The sequence below is a fragment of the Artemia sp. Qi Xiang Cuo genome, chromosome 6, assembly GCF_049724085.1.
Source record: "Artemia sp. Qi Xiang Cuo chromosome 6, ASM4972408v1, whole genome shotgun sequence".
Lineage (NCBI taxonomy): Eukaryota > Metazoa > Arthropoda > Branchiopoda > Anostraca > Artemiidae > Artemia > Artemia sp. Qi Xiang Cuo.
Genome location: NC_142799.1, coordinates 81,092,947 through 81,099,475, shown reverse-complemented (window position 1 = coordinate 81,099,475; position 6,529 = coordinate 81,092,947).

Genomic DNA, 6,529 nt, shown 5'->3' with positions numbered 1-6,529 from the left:
ATATACTACATGAAATAACACACGTATCTTCTTGTAAGACAAAGGATATGATATAATAAATAATTGGTTCTGTTAAATGATTCTCCGAAATTACGACTTATAACTATGCTCTCTGAAATAAGTATACTTTTTATATGGCGCAATATATCGTATATTAGAATCATAATGACAACACTGACAAAACATAATATACTAAAATAGAATGCAATTTCTGATAAAAACTGCATCTTCATATACTACATGACATAACACATGTATCTTCTTGTAAGACAGGGGACATGATATAATAAGTAATTGGTTCTGTTACCTGATTGTCCGAAATTACATCTTATAACTATGCTCTCTGAAATAAGTATACTTTTTAAATGGCGCAATATATGGTATATTAGAATCATAATGACAACACTGACAAAACATAAATATACTAAAATAGAATGCAATTTCTGATAAAAACTGCATCTTCATATACTAAATGAAATAACACATGTATCTTCTTGTAAGACAAGGGACATGATATAATAAATAATTGGTTCTGTTACCTGATTGTCCGAAATTACGTCTTATAAGTAGGCTCTCTGAAATAAGTATACTTTTTAAATGGCGCAATATATGGTATATTAGAATCATAATGACAAAACTGACAAAACATAATATACTAAAATAGAATGCAATTTCTGATAAAAACTGCATCTTCATATACTACATGAAATAACACATGTATCTTCTTGTAAGACAGGGGATATGATATAATAAATAATTGGTTCTGTTACCTGATTGTCCGAAATTACGTCTTATAACTATAAAACTCTGAAATAAGCATACTTTTTAAATGGCGCAATATATGGTATATTAGAATCATAATGACAACACTGACAAAACATAATATACTGAAATAGAATGCAATTTCTGATAAAAACTGCATCTTCATATACTACATGAAATAACACATGTATCTTCTTGTAAGCCAAGGGATATGATATAATAAATAATTGGTTCTGTTACCTGATTGTCCGAAATTACGGCTTATAAGTATGCTCTCTTAAATAAGTATACTTTTAAAATGGCGCAATATATGGTATATTAGAATCATGATGACAACACTGACAAAACATAATATAATAAAATAGAATTCAATTTCTGATAAAAACTACATCTTCAAATGCTAAATGAAATAGAGCATGTATCTTCTTGTAAGACAAGGGACATGATATAATAAATAATTGGTTCTGTTACCTGATTGTCCGAAATTACGTCTTATAAGTATGCTCTCTGAAATAAGTATACTTTTAAAATGGCGCAATATATGGTATATTAGAATCATAATGACAACACTGACAAAACATAATATACTAAAATAGAATGCAATTTCTGATAAAAACTGCCTCTTCACATACTACATGAAATAACACATGTATCTTCTTGTAAGACAAGGGATATGGTATAATAAATAATTGGTTCTGTTACCTGATTGTCCGAAATTACGCCTTATAACTATGCTCTCTGAAATAAGTATACTTTTTAAATGGCACAATATATGGTATATTAGAATCATAACGACAACACTGACAAAACATAATATACTAAAATAGAATGCAATTTCTGATAAAAACTGCATCTTCTTATACTATATGAAATAACACATGTATCTTCTTGTAAGACAGGGGATATGATATAATAAACAATTGGTTCTGTTACCTGATTGTCCGAAATTACGTCTTATAACTATGCTCTCTGAAATAAGTATACTTTTTAAATGGCGCAATATATGGTATATTAGAATCATAATGAAAACACTGACAAAACATAATATACTAAAATAGAATGCAATGTCTGATAAAAACTGCATCTTCATATACTACATGAAATAACACATGTATCTTCTTGTAAGACAAGGGATATGATATAATAAATAATTGGTTCTGTTACCTGATTGTCCGAAATTACGTCTTATAAGTATGCTCTCTGAAATAAGTATACTTTTTAAATGGCGCAATATATGGTATATTAGAATCATAATGACAACACTGACAGAACATAATATACTAAAATAGAATGCAATTTCTGATAAAAACTGCATCTTCACATACTACATGAAATAACACATGTATCTTCTTGTAAGACAAGGGATATGGTATAATAAATAATTGGTTCTGTTACCTGATTGTCCGATATTACGTCTTATAACTATGCTCTCTGCAATAAGTATACTTTTTAAATGGCGCAATATATGGTATATTAGAATCATAATGACAACACTGACAAAACATAATATACTAAAATAGAATGCAATTTCTGATAAAAACTGCATCTTCATATACTACATGAAATAACAAATGTATCTTCTTGTAAGACATAGGATATGATATAATAAATAATTGGTTCTGTTACTTGATTCTCCGAAATTGCGTCTTATAACTATGCTCTCTGAAATAAGTATACTTTTTAAATGGCACAATATATGGTATATTAGAATCATGATAACAACACTGACAAAACATAATATACTAAAATAGAATGCAATTTCTGATAAAAACTGCATCTTCATATACTACATGACATAACACATGTATCTTCTTGTAAGACAGGGGACATGATATAATAAGTAATTGGTTCTGTTACCTGATTGTCCGAAATTACATCTTATAACTATGCTCTCTGAAATAATCATACTTTTTAAATGGCGCAATATATGGTATATTAGAATAATAATGACAACACTGACAAAAAATAAATATACTAAAATAGAATGAAATTTCTGATAAAAACTGCACCTTCTTATACTATATGAAATAACACATGTATCTTCTTGTAAGACACGGGATATGACATAATTAACAATTGGTTCTGTTATCTGATTGTCCGAGATTACGTCTTATAACTATGCTCTCTGCAATAAGCATACTTTTTAAATGACGCAATATATGGTATTTTAGAATCATAATGACAACACTGACAGAACATAATATACTAAAATAGAATTCAATTTCTGATAAAAACTGCATCTTCATATACTACATGAAATAAAACATGTATCTTCTTGTAAGACAAAGGATATGGTATAATAAATAATTGGTTCTGTTACCTGATTGTCCGAAATTACGTCTTATAACTATGCTCTCTGAAATAAAAATACTTTTTAAATGGCACAATATATCGTATATTAGAATCATAATAAAAACACTAACAAAACATAATATACTAAAATAGAATGCAATTTCTGATAAAAACTGCATCTTCTTATACTATATGAAATAACACATGTATCTTCTTGTAAGACAGGGGATATGATATAATAAATAATTGGTTCTGTTACCTGATTGTCCGAAATTACGTCTTATAACTATGCTCTCTGAAATAAGCATACTTTTTAAATGGCGCAATATATGGTATTTTAGAATCATAATGACAACACTGACAGAACATAAATATGCTAAAATAGAATGCAATGTCTGATAAAAACTGCATCTTCATATACTACATGAAATAACACATGTATCTTCTTGTAAGACAAGGGATATGATATAGTAAATAATTGGTTCTGTTACCTGATTGTCCGAAATTACGTCTTATAACTATGCTCTCTGAAATAAGTATACTTTTAAATGACGCAATATATGGTATATTAGAATCATAATGACAACACTGACAAAACATAATATACTAAAATAGAATGCAATGTCTGATAAAAACTGCATCTTCATATACTACATGAAATAACACATGTATCTTCTTGTAAGCCAAGGGATATGATATAATAAATAATTGGTTCTGTTACCTGATTGTCCGAAATTACGTCTTATAAGTATGCTCTCTGAAATAAGTATACTTTTTAAATGGCGAAATATTTGGTATATTAGAATCATAATGACAACACTGACAAAACATAATATACTAAAATAGAATGCAATTTCTGATAAAAACTGCATCTTCATATACTACATGAAATAACACATGTATCTTCTTGTAAGACAGGTGATATGATATAATAAATAATTGGTTCTGTTACCTGATTGTCCGAAATTACGTCTTATAAGTAGGCTCTCTGAAATAAGTATACTTTTTAAATGGCGCAATATATGGTATATTAGAATCATAATGACAACACTGACAAAACATAATATACTAAAATAGAATGCAATTTCTGATAAAAAACTGCATCTTCATATACTACATGAAATAACACATGTATCTTCTTGTAAGACAGGGGATATGATATAATAAATAATTGGTTCTGTTACCTGATTGTCCGAAATTACGTCTTATAACTATGCTCTCTGAAATAAGTATACTTTTTAAATGGCGCAATATATGGTATATTAGAATCATAATGACAACACTGACAAAACATAATATCCTAAAATAGAATGCAATTTCTGATAAAAACTGCATCTTCATATACTACATGAAATAAAACATGTATCTTCTTGTAAGACAAGGGATATGATATAATAAATAATTGGTTCTGTTACCTGATTGTCCGAAATTACGTCTTATAACTATGCTCTCTGAAATAAATATACTTTTTAAATGGCGCAATATATGGTATATTAGAAACATAATGACAACACTAACAAAACATAATATACTAAAATAGAATGCAATTTCTGATAAAAACTGCATCTTCTTATACTACATGAAATAACACATGTATCTTCTTGTAAGACAAGGGATATGATATAAAAAATAATTGGTTCTGTTACCTGATTGTCCGAAATTACGTCTTATAACTATGCTCTCTGAAATAAGTATACTTTTTAAATGGCGCAATATATGGTATTTTAGAATCATAATGACAACACTGACAGAACATAATATACTAAAATAGAATGCAATTTCTGATAAAAACTGCATCTTCATATACTACATGAAATAACACATGTATCTTCTTGTAAGACAAGGGACATGATATAATAAATAATTGGTTCTGTTTCCTGATTGTCCAAAATTACGTCTTATTAGTATGCTCTCTGAAATAAGTATACTTTTTAAATGGCGCAATATATGGTATATTAGAATCATAATGCCAACACTGACAAAACATAATATAATAAAATAGAATACAATTACTGATAAAAACTGCATCTTCATATGTAAAATCGAATGTACATGTCTCTCTGTATCGTGTATGCATTACGGCACTGTTCATCCGATCGCCAAGAAACTTCAAGAAATTGTTGAGGACACTCTTGTAAAGGTTTTAGGTATAAAATTCCCCCCCCCCCCAAAGGCCCTCTTAATACTTTTCATGCTGACTGAAATTAGCACCTCTTAATAAAATAATTGATCCCTTATTTCGCTCTATCTGGTTTTTTTTCTCTTTTTCCTTTATCTCTTATCTATGTATTCTTTATCCCCGTTAATATGTAATCCAGAACTGTGCATCTTTCAGGTGGAGGCATATATCTGCTGCTATTGGTTTGAAGGGGTGGGGGGGGGGGGTTCTAAGGTAATCGATGGTGCTGATTCCAAATATTAGGGTGCTCCGGCTCACAACTATGTAGAACAGGTTTGATTTTTGTCTGTACGCCAAAAATTCACCTACAAGGACATCGTCACACAGTTTGTTTTTTGAAGCTGTGAAAGCGAATTATATAAAATGTCTATGTTCTGGATCCCAAAGATGATAAATTTTTGTTGATATTTTGTTTTGCAAGAGAAACGTAGCAGAAGTTAGGGGTCTCTAACGCCATATAATATTACATTTTCTAGTATTCTACTGATTGTTTACTTTCCTTATGAATTTTCTTCATTATTGAACACGTTAGCGTATTCTTGATGTTAAAAATTATATTTTATTTTTTTGAATGAGTTATAATTTTTCTAACTATATCTGTGACATCCTAGATGAAAGCGTGAGCAAAATGAATGAACTTTCAGAGGTTTAGCGAGTTCAGTGCTAGAATAGGTTTGAAAATCAATGCCAACAAGACTAAGTCGCTAAGGCTAGGAATAAGTGAAAGATGAAAAGGTGAGGTTGGGTAACGAAAAGATCGATCAGGCTTCACTTACCTTGGTAGTATTATTAGTAAAGATGGTGGGAGCAGTGAAGATGTTAAAAGTAGAATAGCCGAGGCTCAGGTTTTTTTTTTTCACAGTTGAAAAAATTTGAAAGAATAGGAAGATAAGACTGCGAACCAAGATTTGAATATTGTAAGTGATGACAGAGATCAAATATGGTTCTGAAGCATGGGCGCTCCGAAAAAACGGTACAGGAATTGCTAGATGTTTTCCAGAAAAATTGCCTATTCAAACCGTAGGCTCTACGAAAGTTTGGTTCAATCCCGCTCTCTAGGGCTATAATCAGAGAAAGATTGAGATGGCTAGGGTACGTTCTACGGATGAACGATCGCAGGCTAGGATGATTGAGGTGGCTAGGGCACGTTCTGCGGATGAACGATCGCAGGCTAGGATGATTGAGATGGCTAGGGCACGTTCTGCGGACGGACGATCGCAGGCTAGGATGATTGAGATGGCTAAGGCATATTCCACAGTTGGGGTGTAAGGATGTCGTAAAGAAAGATTTAAGAGA